Raw genomic sequence first — 15,143 nt, 5'->3', positions numbered from 1 at the left:
GTGAACAGCAGTTTTCAGCTCTTTCCACAGATTCTCGATTGGATTCAGGTCTGGACTTTGACTTGACCATTCTAACACCTGGATATGTTTATTTGTGATCCATTCCATTGTAGATTTTGCTTTATGTTTGGGATCATTGTCTTGTTGGAAGATAAATCTCAGTCCCAGTCTCATGTCTTTTGCAGACTCCAACAGGTTTTCATCAAGAATGGTCCTGTATTTGGCTCCATCCATCTTCCCATCAATTTTAACCATCTTCCCTGTCCCTGCTGAAGCAAAGCAGGCCCAAACCATGATGCTGCCACCACCATGTTTGACAGTGGGGATGGTGTGTTCAGGGTGATGAGCTGTGTTGCTTTTACGTCAAACATCGTTTGGCATTGTTCCCAAAAAGTTTGATTTTGGTTTCATCTGACCAGAGCACCTTCTTCCACATGTTTGGTGTGTCTCCCAGGTGGCTTGTGGCAAACTTTAAATGACACTTTTTATGGATATCTTTGAGAAATGGCTTTTCTTCTTGCCACTCTTCCATAAAGGTCAGATTTGTGCAGTGTACAACTGATTGTTGTCCTATGGACAGAATCTCCCACCTCAGCTGTAGATCTCTGCGGTTCATCCAGAGTGATCATGGGCCTCTTGGCTGAATCTCTGATCAGTCTTCTCCTTGCTTGAGATGAAAGTTTGGATGGACGGCCGGGTCTTGGTAGATTTGCAGTGGTATGATACTCCTCCCATTTCAATATGATCGCTTTCACAGTGCTCCTTGGGATGTTTAAAGTTTTGGAAATCTTTCTGTAACCAAATCCAGCTTTAAACTTCTCCACAACAGTATCACAGACCTGCCTGTTGTGTTCTTTGGTCTTCATGATGCTATCTGCGCTTTAAACAGAACACTGACACTATCACAGAGCAGGGGCATTTACACGGAGACTGGATTACACACAGGTGGATTATATTTATCATCATCAGTCATTTAGGACAACATTAGATCATTCAGAGATCCTCAATGAATGTCTGGAGGGAGTTTGCTGCACTGAAAGTAAGGCTATGTGCGCACTAGTGCGTTTTACCCGCGGATTTGCCGCGGAAATTTCTTGAGAAATGTCTGCAATCTTTGTGCAGACATTTCCCAGCAAATCCTATGTGAAAAAAAAAAATAGCTGTGCGCACACTGCGGATTTTTCTCAAGAAATTTCCTTGAGAAGAATTTCTTGAGAAAATTTCTTGAGAAAATGAGCATGTCAATTCTTTTCCGCAGGTACCCTGCGGATTTCGGCAGTACAGCCTGCAAAATCCGCAGGGAACAACCTGCGGGAAAATCGCGGCTAATCCGCGGCAAATCCGCATGCGGATATGCTGCGGATTTGGTGCGGATTTTTTCCGGAGGTCTGGAAATCTTCCACTCCCAGAAGTTTCTCAAGAAATTTTCTTGAGAAACTTCACAGTTCTAGTGCGCACATAGCCTTAAGGGGACGAATAATATTGCACGCCACAATTTTCAGTTCTTTTTTAAAAAGCTTTAAAATAAGCAATAAATTTCGTTCACCTTCAGAATTGTGTCCCACTTGTTGTTGATTCTTCACCATAACATTAAAATTTGTATCTTTATGTTTGAAGCCTGAAATGTGGGAAAAGGTTGAAAAATTCCAGGGGAGCTGAATACTTTCACAAGGCACTGTATATACGAAAATCCTGGTGATTGGTTCCCTTTAAGTATTCTTACATTGCAGCATTTTTTTCACACCTACCTAAAATTCTTGAACAATACTTGTGTATATATAATGCTTATTAGTTTTTGTCACTTCTCTTTTAGGGCGTTAGGAATGGGAGGGACCAGGGGACGGCTTTATCTAAAATGTCTCCCAGGTGGCTTGTGGCAAACTTTAAACAACACTTTTTATGGATATCTTTGAGAAATGGCTTTCTCTTTGCTATTCTTCCATAAAGGCCAGATTTGTGCAGTGTACGACTGATTGTTGTCCTGTGGACAGACTCTCCCACCTCAGCTGTAGATCTCTGCAGTTCATCCAGAGTGATCATGGGCCTCTTGGCTGAATCTCTGATCAGTCTTCTCCTTGTTTGACATAAAATGTTTGAGAAATTTCAGAGATCCTTAATGAACTTCTGCAGGGAGTTTGCTGCACTGAAATGAAAGTAAAGGGGATGAATAATATTGCACGCCCCAATTTTCAGTTTATTACTTTTATAAAAGTTTAAAATAAGCAATACATTTCGTTCACCTTCACAATTTTGTCCCACTTGTTGTCGATTCTTCACCATGAAATTTAAATTTTTTATCTTAACGTTTGAAGCCTGAAACGTGGGAAAAGGTTGAAAAATTCAAGGGGGCCGAATACTTTCGCAAGGCGCTGTATATGAGTGCACCATGTTAAAGTGGAGCTCTCGCCAGGGTCTTTTATTTCCACTGCTCCCCTGACTATTCCGTTTTTGTAAATCCACCATACGGTCCCAGAGATATTGGCTGTTTTATTTAAAAGGAATCTGTCATGTAAAAAAAAAAGCTATTAAAGAAGTTATCCGCTACCCTAACTTATTTCATTTTTTTATTCATACATTGTACTATTATGTGCCACTAAATGCATCCATACTCATATTATAGTATTACAAACCTTGTTATCATGCAGATAGCATCATTTTTTTGTCTTTCAGCGGCAGCTCTGATGTCTACATCCAACTTTTCATCTCCCCAGGCTTACTGTGATCTATTACTACAAGTTCCATCATGCATTGCTGTAGCCTATTTGCCAGCAGTTAGCAGGCCCCCTCCATTCTCCGCCCTGTGCTGCTGAAGATATTGGAAGATACCAAGTGTCAGAGCAGCCCAGGGTAGGTACCAGCCCATCTGGCAATTGCCAGACGACCAGTACAGCCCGGTGCTTGTCATGCAAATTTTGGTGCTTTAAAGCTGTCCATGTCAGTGATTGGATTACCGAAACCCTTGCTTTTGAAATGCAGATTGCAACACTTCACTAGCAAAGGTGTCAGCCCCTGCTGTTATGGCTGAATGAAACTGTCAGCTCAGCTTGCAGTGAGGCAGACTAATTGTGTCTTCAGGACTCATGATCAGGCAGCTATCATTCACTCCTTATCAGCTACACCCACCATCAGGAGCCCAGTGATGTCTTTCTTTCTTTTGGTCTGATTTCATTTGGTTGAAGTATCGGACATAAACAGAGAAGGTAGAGTAGTCTGCATAACAATCCAGTACTCTGTGATCCCTGCTGAGATGCGCTCATATATAATATATATATATATATATATATATATACACTATATATACTAATACAAGTATATTACAAAAGGTATTGTTTATAAGAACTATAATATATGGCAAGGGGGTGAAAAAGTATTGGAAAACCCCTTTAACCTGCAGATAAAGGGTTAATCTGCAGGTTAGTAGTGTTCTAATGCCATGCGGCCTCTACTCTGAGAGCCCTGCTGCTGGGAGGAAATTATCTTTATTCCTCTGGCTTCAATCATACAAGTATGGCTTTAATTATAGAAGCATGACTTTAGTCACTGCTCTCTGCATAGTGAGCAACAGCTGTAACTGTGCCCCCCGGACTGACTGACAGCAGACTTTGTACTGATGCAATGCTTATCCAGCTGTCAGTCAGTGCTGGTGGCTCTGTTACAGCTGGTGCTCACTATGCAGAGAGGGGTGACTGAAGTCACGCCTCATTGACTGAAGCCACGCCTCACTGACTGAAGCCACGCCTCTGACTAAAAGCCCAAGGCTGCAGGGAGGAATAAAGATCACTTAAAGGAGTTGTCCGACAGCTTACCAAACATTTTTGAGTTTATCTGTGCTGTATTGTCATATAAATCACACCTACATTGTTATTTTTTGTTTTCTAACTTTTGTTCCTCTTGAATTATCCCTTTATTCTCTGCAGCTCTTTGTTTACATTCAGCACAAGCAAACTGACCTCTTCCTGTGCAAAACCTCCCAGTCTGAGCTGGCACCGCCCGGCCTCAGTGTCCAGCCCCTCCCCCTGCCAGCCCCGCCCCCTGCACACACATTCCCTGTCAGTATTCTGCCCCACCACCTGACCTGTTATCACTCTAGCATTGGCAATAACAGCCCCACATCGGGCTCTGCGCCCCCCACACACATCGGCCTCTGCACTCCCCCTCCCCCCACACACATCGGGCTGTGTGCCCCCCACACACATCGGGTTCTGCGCCTCCCCCCCCCCCACACACACACAGAAACGGCGCTCTGTACCGACACCCCCCCCCATCGTTCTGTACTGTCCCCTACTCCCATAGGGAACACATGTAGGCTACATTCACATGACTGCTCCATTTTTGCGGTCCGCAAAAAAAGTCCGTTTTTTTCACGGATGCATCCGTGTCATCCGTGTGCCTTCCGTTTTTTTCCGGACCGCAAAACACGGAAGCAGCAAGAAAGATAAATAGATGAGTAGATCTAGAGATGGATAGATATAGAGACAGAGAGATAGAAGGATGAACGAATGGGATAGATAGATAGATAGATAGATAGATAGATAGATAGATAGATAGATAGATGAGAAAGACCTATATAATGTCCCACTCCCCTGCATTTTCTAAGCTGGCACCGTTTAGTGACTTTCATGTGACACTAAAGGGTGCTTAGCCTTGTATTTAGCCAAAAAATAAATAATTTAAAAAAAACGATGTGTACTCCCCCCTATCTTTTGTAGCCAGCTAGGGTAAAGCAGACGGCTGCAGTCTACAAACCACAGCTGGCAGCTTCACCTTGGCTGGTAATCCAAAACAGAGGGCACCTCACGCTGTTATTTTAAATTATATAAATAATTTAAAAAAAAAAACGTGGGGTCCCCTCCAAATTGGATCACCAGCCAAGGTAAAGCGGACAGCTGTGGTCTTGTATTCTCAGACTAAGGAGGTCCACTGTTATTGGACACTCCCCAGCCTAAAAATAGCAGGCCACAGCCGCCCCAGAAGTGGCGCATCCATTAGATGTGCCAATCCTAGCGCTTCGCCCCAACTCATCCCGTTGCCCTGGTGCAGTGGCAAACGGGGTAATATACTGGGTTGATGCCGGATGTGTAATGTCACCTGGCATCAAGCCCAGCAGTTGGTGATGTCATGCGTCTATCAGATACCCGACATAACCAACCCAGTCAGTAGTAAAAAAAAAAAAAATAGACAACAAAAAAAGTTATATTTGAAAAAACACTCCCCAAAACATTCCCTCTTTCACCAATTTATTGAAAAGAACAATAAAATCAGGGTCCGGCGTAATCCAATAAGGGGGTCCCACAACAATCCATACCATAGTCACTGTCCCAGTCAATGAAGAACAGAATGTTCCCCATTGGCTGGGAGAGCAGTGCAGTGACCTGAGCTAACATCAATAGCCCAGGTCACTGCAGGGGATGACGAGTGCTGCCATCAGGAGGTTAGATGAGATCATTATCTGCAGTGACGATCTCCTGCACTGCTGACATCAGCGCCGCCACTGACTTCTATGCCCGTCGCGTTCTCAGCAGTATCGCGAGAGCCCGTGACGTCACCGCTAGTGACAGTCTCGGGCCGCCCGCGAGACGTGACGTGAGAACGCGGCGGGCATAGAAGGCAGTGACAGCGGTGACGTCGGCAGAGGAGATCGTCACAGCAGGTAATGATCTCATCTAAGCTCCTGACAGCAGCGCTCGTCATCACCGCGGCTGCACGCACTGTGGGAAGGTGCTGATACACTGCAGTGCGAGCAGCCGCGGGGCTGGCAGGGCGCGGGAAACAGACTGCACGGGCACTCCTGCTATCCTAAGCACTGTAAGCAGGGGGCCCAGTGCTGGCGGTGACACTGTGGGCGGGGAGAGTACTGGGTGCGAGGGAATGCGTGGGAGGGTGCAGGGAAGGGGGCGGTGACTCCACGCACTGTAACAGCCCAGCAGGGCGGCAACAAGCTGTTCCAGATTTGCATGTCAACATGGTCCTGCCCATGTTGACATGAAATGACCGGAAGTAGCAAAATCGTGGCAGGAGAGGTCACATGACCACTCTGAGCCGGGGAGAGGGGCTGACAGCAGGGCAGGTAAGTGCTCACTATTTACTTACCTGCCCCAATGTAGCCCAATAGGGTAATAATGAAAAAAAGTCAAAATAAGCCGGATAACCTCTTTAACATTTATCATCTAGCTAAGTGTATACTACCCCAACAGGCGCTCCCACAGAAGATCCAAGATGAGGATGCAGTAATGATGAAATATATTTGATAAAATACAATGTGTTTCGGCTACAGCAGACCCTTCATCAGGTATAAAGCATATTTCAAATTTACAATACATAAGAGGTATAATCTGACCACCTTTATACATGCTCTTGTGCACTACCCAAAAGGTGCATTCTACATCCAACCCTTTCCATATATCTCCCCTACTACCCTTAGATCAGCACCACGCTGTCTCCCTCTTTTTTTTCCTTTTAGGAAAATAATTTCTTAGATGATAAATGTATGATTGCTGCAATACGGATGCTCAGACCCACCCACCTCAAGAGGGGGCTCCAAAGACCCCTATGTGGAAGGGTGACTAGTGAGCATGTCCGACCATCACTCCTACTCAAGATAAGAAGGGAATTTTGTTTACTTACCGTAAATTCCTTTTCTTCTAGCTCTAATTGGGAGACCCAGACAATTGGGTGTATAGCTACTGCCTCCGGAGGCCACACAAAGTATTACACTTAAAAGTGTAAGGCCCCTCCCCTTCTGCCTATACACCCCCCGTGGGATCACGGCTGCTCAGTTTTAGTGCAAAAGCAAGAAGGAGGAAAGCCAATAAACTGGTTTAAGCAAATTCAATCCGAAGGAATATCGGAGAACTGAAACCATTCAACATGACTAACATGTATACCCCAAAAAAAACAGGGGCGGGTGCTGGGTCTCCCAATTAGAGCTAGAAGAAAAGGAATTTACGGTAAGTAAACAAAATTCCCTTCTTCTTCGTCGCTCTATTGGGAGACCCAGACAATTGGGATGTCCAAAAGCAATCCCTGGGTGGGTAAAATAATACCTCGTGATAGGCCGTAAAATGGCCTTTTCCTACATGGGGGCAACCGCCGCCTGCAGGACTCTTCTACCTAGGCTGGCGTCCGCCGAAGCATAGGTATGCACCTGATAATGCTTGGTAAAAGCGTGCAGACTCGACCAGGTAGCCGCCTGGCACACCTGCTGGGCCGAAGCCTGGTGCCGTAATGCCCGGGACGCACCCACGGCTCTGGTAGAATGGGCCTTCAGCCCTGAGGGAACCGGAAGCCCCGCAGAACGGTAGACTTCAAGAACTGGTTCGTTGATCCACCGAGTCAGGGTGGATTTGGAAGCTTGCAACCCCTTACGCTGACCAGCGACAAGGACAAGAGTGCCTCCGAGCGGCGCAGGAGCGCCGTGCGGGAAAAGTAGGTTCTGAGAGCTCTCACCAGATCCAACAAAAGCAAATCCCGATCACATTGATGAACTGGATGACAAGACGGTAAGGAGATATCCCGATTGAGATGACAGGGGGATACCACCTTAGGGAGAACTCCTGAATCGGGCGCAGAACCACCTTGTCCTGGTGAAAACACCAGGAAGGGAGATTTGCAAGACAGCGCTGCTAGCTTGGCCACTCTCCGAGGAGACGTGACCGCCACTAGAAAAGGCCACTGTCCGTGAAAGGCGAGAAAGGGAAACATCCCTCATAGGCTCGAAAAGCGGCTTCTGGAGAGCTATTAGAACCCTGTTCAGATCCCAGGGCTCTAACGGCTGCTTGTAAGGAGGGACGATCTGACAAACCCCTTGCAGGAACGTGCGTACCTGTTGGAGTCTGGCCAGGCGCTTCTGAAAAGACACAGAGAGCGCAGAGACTTGTCCCTTAAGGGAGCCGAGCGACCAACCTTTTTCCAACCTGGATTGCAGGAAGGAAAGGAAAGTAGTCAATGCCAATGGCCAGGGAGAAACGTCCTGAGCCGAGCACCAAGCTAAGAATATCTTCCACGTCCTGTGGTAGATCTTGGTAGAGCTTGGTTTCCTAGCCTATCCCATGGAGGCAATGACCTCTTGAGATAATCCTGAAGACGCTAGGATCCAGGACTCAATGGCCACACAGTCAGGTTCAGGGCCGCAGAATTCAGATGGAAAAACGGCCCTTGAGACAGCAAGTCTGGCCGGTCTGGTAGTGCCCACGGTTGTCCTACCGTGAGATGCCACATATCCGGGAACCACGACCTCCTCGGCCAGTCTGGAGCGACGAGGATGGCGCGGCGGCAGTCGGACCTGATCTTGCGTAGCACTCTGGGCAACAGCGCCAGAGGTGGGAACACATAAGGGAGCCGGAACTGCGACCAATCTTGAACTAAGGCGTCCGCCGCCAGAGCTCTGTGATCGTGAGACCATGCCGTGAAAGCTGGGACCTTGTTGTTGTGCCGGGACGCCATTAGGTCGACGTCCGGCATCCCCCAGCGGCGACAGATCTCCTGAAACGCGTCCGGGTGAAGAGACCATTCCCCTGCGTCCATACCCTGGCGACTGAGGAAGTCTGCTTCCCAGTTTTCTACGCCCGGGATGTGAACTGCGGATATGGTGGATGCCGTGTCTTCCCCCCACGTCAGAAACCGCCGGACTTCCTGGAAGGCTTGCCGACTGCGTGTCCCCCCTTGGTGGTTGATGCATGCCACCGCTGTGGGGTTGTCCGCCTGAATTCGGATCTGCTTGCCTTCCAGCCACTGCTGGAAGGCTCGTAGGGCAAAATACACTGCTCTGATTTCCAGAACATTGATCTGAAGGGTGGACTCCTGCTGAGTCCACGTACCTTGAGCCCTGTGGAGGAGAAAAATTGCTCCCCACCCTGAAGACAATGAGGTGGGAAGAAGCCACCACCGAAGAGACTCCTTGGCCGCCTGAGAAAGAGAAACGTCCCTGTCGAGGGGACGTCGACTCCCCGTCCCATTGGCGGAGAATGTCCCCTTGTAGTGGACGCAGAAGAAACTGCGCGAAAGGGACTGCCTCTAATGCTGCTACCATCTTCTCTAGGAAGTGCATGAGGCGTCTCAAGGGGTGCGACTGGCCTTGACGGAGAGATTGCACCCCTGTCTGAAGTGAACGCTGTTTGCCCAGCGGAAGTTTCACTATCGGTGATAGAGTATGAAACCCCATGCCAAGATATGTTAGCGATTGGGTCGGGGTCAGAATTGACTTTGAAAAGTTGATGATCTACCCGAAACTCTGGAGAGTCTCCAGCGCAACGATCAGGCTGTGTTGGCATGCCTCTTGAGAGGGTGCCTTGACGAGTAGATCGTCCAAGCAAGGGATCACAGAGTGACCCTGAGAGCGCAGGACTGCTACTACTGCAGCCATGACCTTGGTGAAGACCCGTGGGGCTGTCGCCAGCCCGAAAGGCAGGGCTACGAACCAAAGGTGTTCGTTTCCTATAACGAAGCGTAGAAACGCTGGTGCTCTGGAGCATGTCCATTGATGCTAGGAACTCTTCTTGAGACATTGAGGCGATGACGGAGCGGAGGGATTCCATCCGGAACCGCCTGGTCTTCACATGCTTGTTGAGCAGTTTTTTAGGTCTAGAACAGGACGGAAAGACCCGTCCCTTTTGTGGCACCACAAACAAATTGGAGTAAAAACCGTGACCTTGGTCCTGGAGAGGAACAGAGATCACCACTCCTTCTGCCTTTAGAGAGCACCCGCCTGCAGACGAGCACCGGCTCGGTCGGGAGGTGGAGAAGTTCTGAAGAATCGGGTCGGAGGACGAGAACTGAACTCGATCCTGTACTCTTGAGACAGAATGTCTCTCACCCAACGGTCTTTGACCTGTGGCAGCTAAATGTCCCCAAAGCGGGCGAGCCTGCCACCGACCGAGGATGCGGAGAGAGGAGGCCGACAGTCATGAGGAAGCTGCCTTGGTAGCGGTTCCTCCGGCTGCCTTCTTTGGGCGTGACTGAGCCCGCCAAGAATCTGAGCTCCTCTGAACCTTTTGAGTCCTTTTAGACGAGGACAATTGGGCCCTGCCCGAGCCTCGAAAGGACCGAAACCTCGACTGTCCCCTCCTCTGTTGGGGTTTGTTAGGTTTGGGCTGGGGTAAGGAAGAATCCTTAGACTTGGACTGTTTAACGATTTCATCTAATCTCTCACGAAACAGTCTGTCACAGAAAATGGCAATTAAGCACTTTTTTTGGAAGCAGCATCTGCCTCCATTCCCTTAACCCCAAGGCTCTGCGTACAACCACGGAGTTGGCGGACGCCCCTACCGTACTGCTCGTAGAGTCCAGGACAGCATTAATAGCGTAAGACGCAAATGCAGACATTTGAGAGGTTAAGGACGCTACTTGCGGAACAGATGTACGTGTGACGATGTCAATCTGTGCCAGACCAGCTGAACTAATTTGTAGTGCCCATACGGCTGCGAATGCTGGAGCAAACGACGCGCCGATAGTTTCATAGATGGATTTCAACCAGAGCTCCATCTGTGTCAGTGGCATCTTTAAGGGAAGCCCCATCTTCCACTGCAACTATGGATCTAGTCGCCAGCCTGGAGATTGGAGGATCCACCTTTGGACACTGGGTCCAGCTCTTGACCACGTCAGGTGGAAAGGGATAACTTGTATCCTTAATACGTTTGGAGAAACGCTTATCTGGATAAGCGTGGTGTTTCTGAACTGCCTCTCTGAAGTCAGAGTGGCCAGAAAAGTACTCAATTTACGCTTGAGATACTGAAATGGAATTTCTCCTGCTGTGAAGCTGACTCCTCCACTGGAGGAGCTGAGGGAGAAATATCCAACATTCCATTGATGGACGCTATAAGATCATTCACCATGGCGTCACCATCCGGTGTATCCGGCTTGAGAGCGGTCTCAGGATCAGAGTCCTGATCAGCTACGTCTGCCTCATCATTAGAGTCCTCCTGCTGGGACCCTGACCAGTGATGAAGCCGAGTGCCGCTCCCAGCGAGCTCGCTTAGGCTGTCTGGGACTGTTGTCCGTGTCAGAGCCTTCACCCTGGGATGCATGGGAGCTCCCCGGAGCACTGATTTGTTCCAAATGAGGGTGGCCCGGGAGCATTGAATCAACATTGCCCATGGTCTGTCTGGACTGCAAAGTCTCTAAGATGTTAGTCATAGTCACAGACAATCTATCAGCCGAAACTGCCACTCCGTCCCTTTCCCTGGACAGGGTTCACAGGTGGTTCCTTTGGCCACCTCTAGCAGAGACCCCGGCTGAGCGAGTGCTACAGGGGAGCATTGCACACAATGGGGGTCAGTGGAACCTGCCGGTGGAACGGTATCACATGCAGTACAAGCAGCGTAGAAAGCCTGTGCCTTGGCACCCTTGCTTTTTTGCTGCTGTTGTCAAGCCATCTAGGATAGTATATAGCCAAGAATAGCGACCGTACAGTGCAATGTATAGCATACAAGCATAAAGTACAAATGAACACTTCAGCACATGCAATACACGCAGCATAGAAAGCTTGTGCCTTAGCACCCTTGCTTTTTGCTGCTCTTGTCTAGCCATCTAGGAGGGTATATATCCAAGAATAGCGACCGTACAGTGCAGTGTATAGCATACAAGCATAAAGTACAAATGACCACTTCGGCATTAGTGGGGTCAGCACTTCAGGTGCTGCTTACCGCCCGCACAAAGGCGGGTGTGTGGTCGCCAGAATCCTGTGACTGGTTGCCCAGAGCTTGTCTCCCTTCTCCAGCTCGGACTGCATGCAGGAATGGCCGCCGGCGTCCTGTGAAGAGGGGCGGGCCGTGGGCGTGCCCCAGACAAGAGCGGGAAACTGGCGTCCCACTGTGTCCAGTGAGGGGGCTGGAGAATGCAAAGCAGACTCCAGCTCTCGGCGCTGACTTTCTGTACAGCGTCCCGCCCCTCCCCTGACTGGCAGGGCTGGGGGCGGGAACGAAACGAAAACTAGGCCGCAAAGCCGGGGACTCGAGTAATAAGCGCGGCCGTCCTATGCACGGCCAGCGCGGAAGTCCCCGGCGCACCACAAGTCCCAGCCGCGCCACAGTGTAAAACACCCAGCAGCGGCCGGCGCGGCAGTTCCTAATACATAAATTCACTCAGCTAAGCTGCAGTGAATAAAAGCACAAGCGCTCCGCGCTCCCAGCAATGCTGGTGTGTGTGTGCGCGATGTGTACGGAGACACAGAGTACCTTAATGTAGCAGGGCCCTGTCCCTGACGATACTCAGCTCCATATCCAGCAGGTTCTCTGGGTCTGTGGATGGAGCACGGTCTCAGTGCCTGGAGACCTGTAAGATCCCACTTCACCCAGAGCCCTGAGGGGGATGGGGAAGGAAAGCAGCATGTGGGCTCCAGCCTCCGTACCCGCAATGGATACCTCAACCTTACAAACACCGCAGACAGAAAGTGGGGTGAGAAGGGAGCATGCTGGGGGCCCTAGTATGGGCCCTCTTTTCTTCCAACCGACATAGTCAGCAGCTGCTGCTGACTAAAAACAGTGGAGCTATGCGTGGATGTCTGACCTCCTTCGCACAAAGCATGAAAACTGAGCAGCCGTGATCCCACGGGGGGTGTATAGGCAGAAGGGGAGGGGCCTTACACTTTTAAGTGTAATACTTTGTGTGGCCTCCGGAGGCAGTAGCTATACACCCAATTGTCTGGGTCTCCCAATAGAGCGACGAAGAAAAGGGGTTTTAGGTTCAGCTCACCTTTGGATTAGCTGTGGCTGATTAGATGATCAGTGCACGGACAGTCAGCGGGCCGGTTCCCGGGAGCTCAGAGCTAGCAGTAAGAGCCCTGTTTGGGCTTGAAACGCGTAATACGCAATGATTTTAATGATTTGTATTTTTATACACCAATAAAACATGAATGATTTTATCAAGTCTTTGAATATTCTGGAACTACAATCAACCATCTTCAGGTGCTGGACTAAAAATCCTTTCTTCGTCCATCACTCCTACTACCTGTGATTGGAGCAGTTGTGTCCATACTCCCAAGTGCACCAATGCCACAGGACTTTGGGTTCCATCCATGCATTGTGGTGGGAGATACTGTGAGTGGTGGGGATCCAGTGTGTGGTGTGGGATCCTGTAGGTGGTGGGGTCTGTTGTGTGATGGGGGTCCTGTGGGTGGTGGGGGTCCTGTGAGTGCTGGGGGTTCTGTCAGTGCTGGGGGTCCGGGAATGCTTGGGGATCCTGTGTGTGGTGAGGGTCCGGTGTGTGGTGGGGGATCCTGTCAGTGTTGAGGGTCCGATGTGTGATGGGGGTCCTGTGAGTGGTGGGGGCTCGGTGTGTGGTGTTGATCCTGTGAGTGGTGGGGGCTCGGTGTGTGGTGTGGATCCTGTGAGTGGTGGGGGCTCGGTGTGTGGTGTGGATCCTGTGAGTGGTGGGGGCTCGGTGTGTGGTGTGGATCCTGTGAGTGGTGGGGGCTCGGTGTGTGATGTGGATCCTGTGAGTGGTGGGGGCTCGGTGTGTGATGTGGATCCTGTGAGTGGTGGGGGCTCGGTGTGTGATGTGGATCCTGTGAGTGGTGGGGGCTCTGTGTGTGGTGTGGATCCTGTGAGTGGTGGGGGCTCCGTGTGTGGTGTGGATCCTGTGAGTGGTGGGGGCTCCGTGTGTGGTGTGGATCCTGTGAGTGGTGGGGGCTCCGTGTGTGGTGTGGATCCTGTGAGTGGTGGGGGCTCAGTGTGTGGTGTGGATCCTGAGAGTGGTGGGGGCTCTGTGTGTGGTGTGGATCCTGTGAGTGGTGGGGGCTCCGTGTGTGGTGTGGATCCTGTGAGTGGTGGGGGCTCCGTGTGTGGTGTGGATCCTGTGAATGGTGGGGGCTCGGTGTGTGGTGTGGATCCTGTGAGTGGTGGGGGCTCGGTGTGTGATGTGGATCCTGTGAGTGGTGGGGGCTCGGTGTGTGGTGTGGATCCTGTGAGTGGTGGGGGCTCGGTGTGTGGTGTGGATCCTGTGAGTGGTGGGGGCTCGGTGTGTGGTGTGGATCCTGTGAGTGGTGGGGGCTCGGTGTGTGATGCGGATCCTGTGAATGGTGGGGGCTCGGTGTGTGGTGCGGATCCTGTGAGTGGTGGGGGCTCGGTGTGTGGTGCGGATCCTGTGAGTGGTGGGGGCTCGGTGTGTGGTGCGGATCCTGTGAGTGGTGGGGGCTCGGTGTGTGGTGCGGATCCTGTGAGTGGTGGGGGCTCGGTGTGTGATGTGGATCCTGTGAGTGGTGGGGGCTCGGTGTGTGATGTGGATCCTGTGAGTGGTGGGGGCTCCGTGTGTGGTGTGGATCCTGTGAGTGGTGGGGGCTCCGTGTGTGGTGTGGATCCTGTGAGTGGTGGGGGCTCCGTGTGTGGATCCTGTGAGTGGTGGGGGCTCCGTGTGTGGTGTGGATCCTGTGAGTGGTGGGGGCTCAGTGTGTGGTGTGGATCCTGTGAGTGGTGGGGGCTCAGTGTGTGGTGTGGATCCTGTGAGTGGTGGGGGCTCAGTGTGTGGTGTGGATCCTGTGAGTGGTGGGGGCTCAGTGTGTGGTGTGGATCCTGTGAGTGGTGGGGGCTCAGTGTGTGGTGTGGATCCTGTGAGTGGTGGGGGCTCCGTGTGTGGTGTGGATCCTGTGAGTGGTGGGGGCTCCGTGTGTGGTGTGGATCCTGTGAGTGGTGGGGGCTCCGTGTGTGGTGTGGATCCTGTGAGTGGTGGGGGTCTGATGTGTTGATCTGTAGCGAGGGATCCTGTGTGTAGTGGATATGCCCTTTGTGGTGGGGGATCCTGTGTGTGGTGGATATCCCCTTTGTGGTGGGGGTCCGGTGTTTGGTGGGGTCCTGTGAGTGGTGGGAGTCTGATGTGTAGTGAGGGATCCTGTGTGGTGAATATCCCGTGAGGTGGTAGGGGGTCCTCTGTGTGGTGCGGTATCCCGCGTGTGGAGGTGATCCTAGCGGAGATCTATGCTCCATAGAGTGGTACAGTGGCACATCACACTGCAGTGCGCTTCCCATGCATTCGTATTCTCTATAGCAGGCCGCTGATTACGTGCTGTACCCCACGGTCTCCAGCACACACTGCCCCGCTCAGCCCTGAGGCCTCCCGCTGCTCGCTCTACACGTCAGGCATCCTGCGGCGGCCTCCAGGAAACAGTGACGTGACGTCCATTCGTCCAATCAATCTTATTTCCGGCAGCTAACGAC

This window comes from Anomaloglossus baeobatrachus, chromosome 5, assembly GCF_048569485.1.
Source record: "Anomaloglossus baeobatrachus isolate aAnoBae1 chromosome 5, aAnoBae1.hap1, whole genome shotgun sequence".
Classification (NCBI taxonomy): Eukaryota; Metazoa; Chordata; class Amphibia; order Anura; family Aromobatidae; genus Anomaloglossus; species Anomaloglossus baeobatrachus.
This window is presented reverse-complemented; position numbering follows the sequence as displayed.